The sequence below is a fragment of the Brassica oleracea genome, chromosome C8, assembly GCF_000695525.1.
Source record: "Brassica oleracea var. oleracea cultivar TO1000 chromosome C8, BOL, whole genome shotgun sequence".
In the NCBI taxonomy this organism is placed as follows: Eukaryota; Viridiplantae; Streptophyta; class Magnoliopsida; order Brassicales; family Brassicaceae; genus Brassica; species Brassica oleracea.
Window position 1 is genome coordinate 10,408,659 of NC_027755.1, and position 13,318 is coordinate 10,421,976.

General features: G+C 37.5%; 1 pseudogene; it reads right to left on the reverse strand.

Annotated features, from left to right (window-relative positions):
* The window catches only part of LOC106308626, a 34,352-nt pseudogene extending 21,451 nt beyond the window's left edge, over positions 1 to 12,901 (reverse strand).
* Between the last annotated feature and the right edge of the window lie 417 nt (positions 12,902 to 13,318).

Below are 13,318 nucleotides of genomic sequence, written 5' to 3' on the forward strand. Positions count from 1 at the left end.
TTTCATAGTTTTGTTTCAACATAATATTGACAATGGAGATGGCGACAACAGCGGAGACAATCACTCGGAGGCAACGATTGTTAAGGGAGGGGTTTCGATTGTGGATAAAGATTCTCTTCCAGGAACGGGATCCCCTTGGGGGAAAACCCAAGCTGTAGAACCATCTCAGCCCTCTGAAGCTGTAAACGGTGAAGTCTCGATTCAGATTCCTGACGAGATTCTTGCAGATCCTCTCCCGCTATGGAGGTGCTATGTAGTCGGTTACTTCATCGGAGACGCTCCCCATGTCGGTTCCATCCACGCGACAGTGAATCGGATTTGGTCAACTCCGAAGATGGGAACCAAGATCGACGTGCAGTTTCTCGACAAGACAACAGTCTTGTTCCGGATCGAGAACCCTCAGATGCGCACAAGAGTGATTCAGCGGTGTTACTGGCACATTGCAGACATCCCTCTGGTGGTTAACGAGTGGTCTCCAGAAACTGCTCTTCAGCCCCCGGACCTTTCTGCCATGCCGATTTGGATTGATCTTAAGGGTGTACCGAGTCTTTTGTTCTCACACAAGGCTCTGAAATGTCTGAGTCAAGCAGCGGGAAACTTTGTTAAGTTGCATCCGCACACTGAGAAGTGCAAAAGATTGGACGTAGCGCGTATTCTGGTTGAGGTGAATCTTAATAAGCCGCTGGTGGAGAAAATAAGTTGCCTAGATAGAGATGGAAAGGGGGTGTTGATTGAGGTCCTATATCCCTGGCTGCCTCCCAAGTGTAACATCTGTAATCGTTGGGGTCATTTAGGATCGAGCTGCAAATCAAAGATGATTTCGGTGATGCAGAAGAGTAAGGAGGTTGCGCTCGAAAAGGGGACTTTGGATGCGGATAAAACTGGCGAAGGTTCAGCAAGAGACGATCTCAAGAATACGAAGCGTAATGTGGTTCAAGAGCTGTTACATGAACTTGAGGGAATACCACTTACTTGTGGAAATAATGATGTTGGTGGGGTTAAAAGGAAAGATTTGGAGGTTGGGGATACATCGATAACAGATAGGTCTGAGCAAAGAAAGGAAGAATGGGCTTTGGTGGGTAGACCCGACAGTGCGGAAAAAAGGAATCTAGTTGGAGAGGGTCATAAGAGTGACGTCTTAATCTCTCCTTCCAGATTCAGTATACTTGCTCTTGACGAACAGGCGGAGGTAGAGAATGATGATAAGGATGAGGACAGTAATGATGAGAAGAACGAGGATAGTAGTGATGAGAAGGGGGATGATGTAAAGGTCAATGAGGACTTGGATGTTGAGGAAGGTGAGTTGGGGGACAAAAATGAAGAGAAGGAGGAGGATATTAACGATGAGAAGAGGGAGGATGTAAATGTGGACTTGGATGTTGAAGAAGGTGAGCTGGTTACAAAAGTGGAAGATTTGAAGGCTAAAGACCAAAATAAGACTGCTCGGGTACGTAATGGTACAAGTCTTAAGTTGAGTAAGCAGGTTCCGGCCCGTGCTAAGGACCTTAGGGGTAAGAATCAGTCCACCAAAAGGAAGACTTCCTCTCGGAAGTTATAATGTCGTTCTTTTTCTGGAATATGCGGGGGTTCAACTTGCCGCGCAAACACAGAGAGCTTCGTAGATGGGTCCAGGAGGAAAAGTTAATGTTTGGATGCTTGTTGGAAACTAGGGTACAACAAGGAAAATTTGCTGCTTGTTTGGAAGCGGCTTTACCTGGTTGGACAGCTATGTCCAACTATGAATTTAACCACTTGGGGAGGGTATGGTTCTGCTGGGCTGATAAGGTTGTGGTCACTAAGCTTCATAGCAGCGCACAGGTAATTACCTGTGCAATTCAGATCCCTGAGACGCAGGAGCAATTCATATGTTCAGCGGTCTACGCATCTAACTGTGAAGTGGAAAGAAGACGACTTTGGTGGGAACTTCGGGAAACTCAGGATGCATATAGGCATCTAGACATGCCATGGATAGTTGCAGGTGATTTTAACGCGACCCTTTCTTCGAGTGAACACTCCCGGAGATGTTTAACAAGCTCTAGCCAGTTGGGAATGACGCAGTTTCAGGAGGCGGTGGGGGATTGCAACCTGACCGATCTCACGCATTCAGGAGCGATATTCACATGGTGGAATAATCAGGAGGCTGACCCTATAGGCAAGAAGTTGGATCGCGCACTCATCAATGGATCATGGCTTCGGGATTATCCACACTCGTCTTGCCGCTTTGAGGCAGGAGGTATTTCAGATCACGCAAGATGTGTGGTACGTCTTTCTGGTGTCACGAATGAGACGAGGAAACCTTTTAGGTTCTTCAACTACCTTACTGAGCATCCAGACTTTCTCCCCACGGTGAAGAGGATTTGGGACTCCACTCAACCAATACATCACACCCGCACAGCTATAAGTAGATTTCTTGCTAAATTGAAGCTCTTAAAGTATGATATGCGTTTGCTTAATAAGACACATTATGGGGATCTCCCTACGAGGACTAAACAAGCTTTTGAGGAGATGTGTCGCTGCCAAAACTTGGTGCTGCAGGACCCGAGTTCGGTGAATGTTGCTGCAGCAGCGGAAGCATCTGACAGGTGGAATAAGCTGGCTAACATTGAAGAGAAGTTTTTCCGTCAGAAGTCATGTATTAGATGGCTGGGTGCAGGGGATCATAACACAGTTTTTTTCCACAGGGCGGTGCAGACTAGATCATCAAGGAACACAATCACCTTTCTCGTTAACGAGGCAGGAACGACACTTACAAAACTCACAAATATAAAGAAAGAGGCAGTTCTACATTTCCAGAGATTCCTCCAAACTCAGGATCAGGAAACTGTCGATGATCCTAGACTCAACCTGCATGAGCTGATAACCTATAGATGTACGTCGGAAACAGCTGCTGGTCTTGTAGCTCCAGTGTCTCCACAGGAAATCTTATCTGCATTGCAAGCTTTACCAAATGATAAGGCCTCGGGGCCTGATGGATTTACAAAGGAATTTTTTACGGCGGCTTGGACAATTGTGGGCAATGAGTTTATCGTCGCGGTCCAGTCTTTCTTTCTATTTGGCTTCTTACCCTCTGGTGTCAACGCAACAATTCTTTCTCTTATACCTAAATCGGTGGAAGCGAAGACCATGAAAGACTACCGACCGATTGCCTGTTGCAATTTACTATATAAAGTCATTTCTAAAGTCATTGCACGTCGGCTAAAGTCAATCCTACCAGAGGCCATAGAGGTCAATCAGACATCGTTTATCAAAGGGCGCCTCCTGCTTGAAAATGTGCTACTCGCTTCCGAATTGGTAAACGGATACCATAGGACCTCCAACTCCAACAGATCTACAGTGAAGTTTGATATCACAAAAGCCTTCGACACGGTCAAATGGTCGTTCATCACTTCTGTTTTGCAAGCGATGGGCCTACCTCTCCAGTTTATCGTATGGATTAAGGTTTGTATCTCCACGGCGGCTTTCTCTGTCTCCGTAAATGGCAGTCTAGAAGGTTTCTTCACAAGTGCTAGGGGTATACGACAGGGATGCTCTTTGTCGCCATACCTATATGTTATCTTGAATAATGTCCTCTCTAAGATGTTGAATAAGGCTGCGGAAGAGCGTCTATTCGGTTATCATCCCCAATGTAAAGAAGTGAGACTCACTCACCTATGCTTCGCTGACGACATTCTAGTTTTCACAGACGGATCTGTTGGTTCGCTAAGGGGAGTTCTGAGAGTGATGGAGCAGTTTGCAACTATCTCGGGCCTTCATATCAACGCCTCAAAGTCATCCATATTTGCTACCGGTGATCGAATACAGCCTGTGCTAATTGAAGCCGTGAGTTTGGGGCTAACGGTGGGAAATTTACCGGTCAAATACTTGGGTATGCCGCTTACTACCAAAGCTTTAACTAAGCTAGAATACGAGCCATTGATAGACAAGGTCAGAGGCAGAATGTTGTCTTGGAGAAATAAGTATTTATCCTATGCGGGGAGACTACAGTTGATCAGATCAGTCATTACAAGTATTATAAACTTCTGGAGCCAAGCTTTTATTCTACCTAAAGGCTGTCTGGATACAATCGAAAGCATGTGCAGTGCTTTTTTGTGGTCTGGCTCTCCAACACAGACGCACAAAGCCAAAGTGGCTTGGGAGGATCTCTGCTGCCCTAAAGAGGAGGGTGGTCTTGGCATCAGGAAGTTGCGGGATTCATCAAAGGTTTTTGCCCTAAGTTTAATTTGGAGGATATTTTCGAATTCGAGTTCTCTATGGGTCTCTTGGATTCAACACTACTTACTACGCCAGAATTCGTTTTGGGAAGTAAGGGAGGATGGGAAAGGTTCTTGGATATGGAGGAAGCTACTCAAGTTGAGAGAAATGGCCTATAAATTCATTCGGTTTGAGATTAATGATGGTCACACCGCTTTCTTTTGGCATGATGACTGGCTGCAGATGGGGAGACTAACGGATATCACCGGTGACGTGGGAACGTACTACCTTGGAGTCCCGAGAAACGCTCGAGTTAGTGAAGCGGTTCTGGGCCAGCATTGGAACATCAGAGGTCTCAGGAGCAGACGTTACCATGCTCTTCATCACCGTATCCAAAATGAAAGGGTACCACTCGACGAACATGGTAAGGACGTGGTGCTTTGGAAGCATGATGACAAAACATATAAACCACACTTCTCTTCTAGAAGAACTTGGGAACAACTAAGGTTGAAGAAGAATAAGGTGGTCTGGTGCAAGAGTGTCTGGTTTTCACAGGGTGTTCCTAGATACTCTTTTATTGTATGGCTGGCAATACAGGATCGACTGTCGACAGGAGTGCGTATGAGGACATGGGGCATCCATCAAGGCTGTTTGATGTGTGGAGAAAGGGAGGAGTCGAGGGACCATATCTTTTTGGCTGTCCATTTACATTCACTGTCTGGAATAGACTTGCAGGCAGGCTATGTGGGCGATGGATAAATCCGGACTGGACTCTTACACTGCAATTTGTCACCAGAAACACTCTTAGTAGTTTGGACAAGGTATTACTCCAAATGTTGTTTCAGACATGCATTTATTACATGTGGAAGGAGAGGAACGATCGTAGACATCAGAACGGTAATCACAGTAAAAAGCAAGTTATCCGAACCATCGACAAGGCCATAAGGAACCAAATCAGTTCTCTCCGATACAAACTGGAAGGAGAGGAACGATCGTAGACATCAGAACGGTAATCACAGTAAAGAGCAAGTTATCCGAACCATCGACAAGGCCATAAGGAACCGAATCAGTTCTCTCCGATACAAATATGATCATAAGCTAGCCGGGTTGATGCAGCGCTGGTTTGAGGTTTCTGATTATGCATAGGTGTTTTCGAGTTCTCACTTTGTAGAGCCCATGGCTCAGAGTTTTTCTAACCTATTGTAAATGGTATTTCTTTACTTGATCAATAAATTTCACATTTCATCAAAAAAAAAAAAATATTGACAATAGTAAAACAAATAAGTTTTCTTTATTTTTGATGTTAGATATTTGTAAGCTTAGATACGGTAGATCAAACATTTTGTAACTAAATGTATAAAACAGTAGTTTGCAAATCAATATATATTTGGAAAATAATTTAAAGATGGAAAGAAGAAAAAGTGAAAGACCACAAATGAGAAATTTGGAGATTTGCCATTATCATTGAAATTAAGTATGAACCATAAAAAACTCAAAAATAAACCATTGGTGATGTAATATAAATTAGATTTTGATCAGCGTTTTGCAAGCGAAGAACTATTTTCTGGATACAAATTTTTTTTTAGTGGATATGAAATATAATTAACATTTGATCTTAAACATTTGATGTTTGAAATCTATAACTGAGAGTTTTTTTTTATTTTCACCTCTTAAATTCTAGATTCCGGCCCAATGTTTTCAAATCAAACACGAACTCAAAGTCGAAGTGGTAAATCTGGTGACCCTTATACGACCCAGATTTAGTGAAAATTTATTAACTAAAAACTATATAAAACCCAGTAAAAATTTAAGAACCCGACATTAATATGTGATCAGACGTCGGTTGACCTAGTAAAATCCCTAGAAAAATCTTATAACATTTCTAGAAAAAAATAATTAAAGTACTCATATACTTTTAAAATTACATAAATTGAATACATTATTTGATTTGTAATACACTAAACTTTAATAAACAATAATATATCATGCAAAGAAAATGGTAATAGAGAAAACCAAAACTATCTATTATAATTTTGTATTTTTATTTATTTAAGATTTAAAATTTAATTTTACTTTAATTTTTATTTATATATTTAATATCTTAACTTTCAACCAAAGTAATAATTTGGTATTAAAAATTATTTCAATAGTGAAAAATAAAAATTAAATTAATTTTTAAATATTTAACTAAAATTTAAATACAATGGCAAACAATTTTGCACGCAGTGCTTGGAAACAATGTCCTACGTCGTTCATATGGACGCAGAGTTACCAAGGTGGTTCTCAAAGTCTTAGTTGAATATGTATTTTGATGAAAAAAAAATTCAAATGTTAATGGCACTATTTTTTTTTGATCAAATGTGAAATTTATTGACAAGAGTAAGAAAAGGCATTTACAAGAGATAAATAAATCCTAAAGCTATTCACAAAAAGAAAGTGCTTGTATAATCCTATGTGTAATCAGATATCTCAAACCAACGCTGCATCAAACCAGCCAGCTTATGATCCGGCTTGTAATGAAGAGAGCTGATTCTGTTTCGTATGGCATGTTGGGGAAAAATACTCACGTATATGATTCCTCTAGACCCCAGACAGGACACCGGCCTCTGGGTCCCCGCTAGGAAGCACCCCGGGTCCCCGCTACAAAATACTCTGGGTCCGGTTCCAGGGACCGCCCCCTCCTCCCGGGAAAAGAAAAACTTCCGATAAGGAAAACCTTCCATATTTCCGAATAACCTACTCCAACCGACTAAGGCCCGCCTTAAGAAGACTATATAAAGGGAACCTAAACCCTAGAGCAAGGGATCGACACCTCAAGACTTAGAGATTATAGCTAGGCGGCTAGAACTAGGGTTTATACACCAAACACTTGTAGTTCCGTCTTGTTCTATCTAATAAAACATCTCTTCAAGTCTATTTCTCTCAAATACTCACGAAATCTATACGAATATCAGCCTTGTCCATTGTTCCGTAGTACTCACAAAGATCCAACACAAAAGTCCCCTAACATGGCCTTATCGATGATCCGGAGAGCTTGCTCTATTGTGCGATAACCTTTCTGATGTCTCCGGTCATTCCTCTCCTTCCACATGTAATATACGCAAGTCTGAAACAGCATTTTGACGAGTATCTTGTCCATGTTGCTAAGAGTATTATTGGTAACAAAATGCAGAGTAAGCGACCAGTCTGGATTGATCCTATTGCCACAGAGTCTGCTTGCGAGTCTATCCCAGACAGTATAGGTGAATGGACAAGCAAAAAATATATTATCTCTCGTCTCATCCCTTTCTCCACACATCATGCATCCTTGTTGAATGCCCCAAGCCATCATACGAACTCCAGTTGATAGTCTATCTTTTATTGCCAACCAGACTATAAAAGAGTACCTAGGAACTCCTTGTGGAAACCACACACTCTTGCTCCAGACCACTTTGTCTCTCCTTACCAGGATTTGATCCCAGGTTTTACTCGATGAGAAGTGCGTTTTATAGGTATCCTCCGCATGCTTCCATAAAACCACATCTCTACCATGCTCGTCACGCGACACCCTTTCATTCAGAATACGGTCATGAAGAGCATGAAAATGTCTACTTCTTTGTCCCCTTACGTTTCATCGCTGCTGTATAGCTGCTTCACTAACTCTAGCATTGCGTGAGACTCCAAGATAGTATGTATCAACAGCTCCCGTAATATCCATAAGCTTCCCCATCTGTAACCAGTCATTAAACCAAAAAAATGCAGTGTGACCATCGTTAACCTGATACCGAATGAATTGATACGCCAGTGGTCTCAATTTTAGGAGCTTCCTCCAAATCCAAGATCCCTTCCCATCCTCTCCTATATCCCAAAAAGAATTATGTCGCAATAAGTAGTGATGTATCCAAGATACCCAAAAAGAAACTGAATTCGAAAAAATCCTCCTGATTAAGCATAGTGCAAAGACCTTAGACGAATCACACAGCTTCCGGATGCCAAGACCGCCCTCATCCTTAGGGAAACAAAGATCCTCCCAAACCACCTTAGCTTTATGAATCTGCGTAGGGGAGCCAGACCACAAGAATGCACTGCACATACTTTCAATTGTGTCCAAACAACCTTTAGGAAGAATAAAGGCCTGACTCCAAAAATTGACAATACTGGATATGACTGATTTGATCAACTGTAACCTCCCAGTATAAGATAAGTACTTATTTCTCCAAGATAGCATTATGCTCCTTACCTTGTCTATCAGTGGCTCGTAGTCTTATTAATAGCACTATTGTATATAGTAAAGTTAGGGGTGTCAAAATGGGTCATGACCCATGGGTTGACCCAACCCAAGTTGACCCATTAACCCAAATGAACTGTTTATTTTTGATTCAATGGTTAATGAGTTAATAGGTTAATGGGTTAACAAGTTAATGGGTTAATAGGTTAACGGGTTAACAAGTTAAATAGGTCTATTGGGTTGGGTCAATTCTGATCCATTTAGTTTTTAATTAAGAAAACCTATTTTATTGAAAACAAAAAACTTGTGTTAAAAAAAAAAAATGAAAACAGAAGACGTCATCGTCTCTTCCAAACCCACGATTTCAATTTCAGTAAAGATCTGATTGTATTCAATCCTTTGTTCGGTGATTAGGCTGTTGGGTTGTTCGATCTCGATTCAACTCTGAAGCTCTGAAGCTACAGCGTCAATTTCTAAAGGTTTGCAGTGGCATCACCTTTGCTCTTGATTCAATTCAATAGATTCGTTCTCCAATATCTGATTTTCAAAACGCGTTTTTCTCGCCAAAACCGCAAAACGCGTTTTTCTCGCCAAAACCGAAAAACGTGTTTTTCTCGCCAAAACCGAAAAACGCGTTTTCCCGCCAAAACCGAAAAACACGTTTTCCCGCCAAAACCGCAAAACGCGTTTTCCTGCCAAAACCACAAAACGCGTTTTCCCGCCAAAACCGCAAAACTCGTTTTCCCGTCAGAACCGCAAAACTCGTTTTCCCGCTAAAATCACAAAAACTCGTTTTCCCGCAAAAAATGCGTTTTCCGCCTAAATCGCAAAAACGCGTTTTCCCGTCAAAACCGCCAACTTGTTCTTAACTAAAAAATGGTTCATTATAAAGATGTTGGGTTGATGGGTCAACCATTAACCCATCTGACCCATTTAATTTAATGGATCATGGGTCAACCCAATCCATTTATTGAATGGGTTAGGTTGACCAATGACCCATTAACAATAAATCCATTTGGGTTATGGGTTGGGTTGACCCGTTTGACCCATTTTGACACCCCTAAGTAAAGTATATCAAGGAGACTTAAAAAAATCTTATGTTTTAATAGTATTGATGGAAGAGAACAAATAATTACTTTTGTTATATCTTTAAGACAATCTGAAATAGTGCTTCATTTTCCACTTTTTGCTTCATTTTTAAAAAACGTTTTGCTCCAATAGTTCTTCCAAAATGAAGAAATTAACGGTGTATGTCAAATTTGTAGATATACTATTCATATCTGCATTTTTTTTAAAGAAGAACTTCTTAAATTAAAACTTGGTCCTTAACTTTCATTTATTCTCATATTTTCCCAAAATAAATTATATAAATTATTATTACTCAATTAATTTCAAATATTCAATTATCATTTTCATCTAATTTCATGTTTATATCAAAAATCATGAAAATGTTAATTTTTTCTTCAAATTACATTTTTAATCACTTATAGATGAAAGTTGTTGTTTCTTTATGGTGAAAATAAAAACACAAACTGAAATACATAGTATCTAACTATATATTATATAAAACACTTTTTAAATCCTATTTAATTTAGTCAATATAAAAATTTAGAGAGTTTAATTTTCAAGAAAAAAAAATATCATAAAATTAATAATAATTCTTAGAAAACTAATGCAAAAATTAAAAAATTTAGTATGTAGTTTAATTTTAAAATAAATTAACAAATAAACAACAAGTTAATATATGAATAGTACAATTACATCAAATTGTATCAAATTACATAATTTGTAATATAATATTGTGCACAAATAAAAAAAATTATTATCAAACATCTATATTATAAAATAATATATTTTACCCTATATGTAAATTACAAAACATAAAAAACATACATGAGATATTTTTATAAAACCAGCCGTTTATGAATTTACATTGAACATAATTTAAATCAACCACCCGCACAGTGGAGATAGAACATACTTGGAATATTGTTTTGCAAAAAATAAACGAAGCAAGGTATTAGAGCAATTGTTGCTTCATTTTTTCTTCAAAAGTTCACTTTCTTTCACACACTAATGAAGCAAATAAGAAAATTTCCAACATCACTCCATAATTTACTCCAAAATAGAATTTGGAGTAAAAAATGCTACAACTTCACTATATTTTTCACTTTATAATGGAGTAATCATTTTATTTTTGTTTATTACTCAAGTTTAACTTTATTTTTGGGTAGGGTTTGAGTAAACTTAATTTCATTATTCCCATAAGTCAATTGCATTTTTTTACGTTTGATGTCTTATAAATATCCAACCCCACTCTATTTTTTTTTAGTCTGAAATTAAAATGCTCTTATCTTATTTTTTTTTCTACTCCATACTAGAATAAAATTTATATTTACTCTAAAAATAAAATAATATATTTATTTATTTTTCATTATTCTACTTTTCATTTAAAAATGGAATACAATTAGAATAAAACCAAACTCAACTTAGATGGTAACTATTTGTCTGCGCATATATTACTTATCAAAACTACTAAAATAGTTGAAAGGTAGCCGACAGTTTTTGTATTTTTTTTATTTTATAGCTGATAGTAGGTCTGGAACGGATCGGATATTTGGAGAATTTTAAGGTATCTGTATCCTTATTCGGCGGATCTATGATTTTATTATCCTTATCCGGATCCGTAGTTCTCGGATATTCGGGTGACGGATATTCGGATCCGGATTTGAATTTTAAAATAAATAAAATAATATTAATATATATATATATATATATATATAAAATATTAACAATAACTTCAAAATAAAAAAATGTATATAATTTTTTAATTATTATATGTTTAATATTAAAATTTTATATATAAAATTATAAAAATGAAAATATAATAGATAAAATTAGTTTTTATACACATATATTACTATTTTGAAATAATTCTCAACAAAAAATTACGGATCCGGATTATCCGGACTAAAAAATCAAGATATCCGGACCCGAATCCAGTTTTGATGCATCTAACTTTTTACTATCCGGATCTGAATTTGGCCCCTCCGGATATCCAGATTTTTGTACTGGATCTAGATCGAATCCATTTCAAATAATAAGTCTCAGGCCTATCTGATAGAATTGACTAGAGCTTATTTTTTTAACAAACTGGCTTGAATATTATTATTAAGTGAAAGCAACATTCATGTTTTATCATAATTATTTTAATTATTACTGTAGATAAGTCATTATACTCAACTAATTCTTTTTTTTTTTAACAATGAATTCTTTTTTTTTTCTTGTGAAAGAAAACCCAAAGATTTCAAAATAAATATTCTCTGTTTTATATTAAGTGTTTAGAGAAAAAAAATTAGCTACAAAACAAGTAATGCTTTAGATTTTTGATACAAAATTTATTAATTTTATATCTTCTATGATTTTTTATATTTTCTGTTCTATTTTTTTATAGATTACAATATGCCTAAATGTATAATTTATTAATTCCATCTATCTTGAATCCTGGACCTTCCGGCTGCAAAACAACGGCTCGAAACGTCGGGTAAACAGTGGCTCAAGCTCCGAGATACGGTACTCCGTTCCGTTAGCCTTCGGCATAGTAACAGTTTTTTTTTCTTGCATAGTAACTGTAACAGTTAACCTATATTTAAACTCTGTTACCTTCACAACGTCAAGATTAACGAGTATCTTCATTCCTTCAATAGGTATAACTTACTCCCTCTGTTTCGATATGTAACTAGTTTTAGCAAAAAATATTTGTTTCACAATGTAAGATGTTTACATAATCCAAAGCACTTTTTATATTTATTACATGTTGTATGACCAATCAAATAATTCATACATTTTTATTATTGGTTGAATTTATGTATTAAATACTATTTTTTCAAAAGTAAAATTTTTTTTAATATTCACAATTTTAATTAAAACTACTTACAAATAAAAACATAGGTACTATAAGATACATATTAACGGTTCCGTCAATATAAAACGGCATCATTTTTATAACCCTCTCTGTCTCTGCCTCACTCTCATCATTGTACGGCTTGAACTTAAGCACAAGCTCTGTGGCTGCTTCTTGTTCGTCGTTTGTGAGCATAGGTAACCATTGCCTTCGTGGATCTTGTCCGAGACGATGGCTCGAGAAGAAAAGTCAACGGAAATCTCTCGAGACTTTCAGTTGTCAAGCGATGATGAAGGCCTGACGTGGTGGCGGTTTGATGTTGTTTCGGTGATGAGTACCAAGACAAGACTAGAGACTTGTCGGGTTCGTTGAGACCAACGTATTGGAAAGTAAACTTGTGGCTCGGACTAATGGGGTACGTTTTGTTGATGATGTTTTGGATGAGTTTGAGTTCGAGTTCGGTTTCGGTTAAGGGATCGAATGGGTGACGCGATGGAGCGAAACTTGACGATAAAGTTGCGAAAATGAAAGAAAAGAAGATGATAATGTTGAGGTGAAGTGGAGCCATAGCGATCTTTTCGAACTGTTATATTGTTTTGATTTAATGGACTTGGTTTATGTTTACATTTATAGGCAAATGCACATGTATCCGTAATAGTATTTATGCGCCGAAGAAAAATAATACACACTTAGGTTTTTATATCGGCCAATTCTCTCAAAAAGTTATTTTTAAGTTTTTGTCACAAAAATATCACTCGAAAAAATGACCAAAATAGTCCATTTTTATTTTTGAAATTTTTAATATTTATTTTTGAATATTTAAAACACTATCCCAAAACTCCACCCCCTAACTCTATACCTTAAATCTAGATTAGTTAACCCTAGGATAAAAATGTACTTTTACCATTTAATAAAACTTCTTTTGGTCATTTTTTTTCATTTGAGTGCTATTTTGTGGCAAAAACTTAAAAAAAGCTATCTTAGGGAATTTATCTTTTATATTTGCCACGACTAAA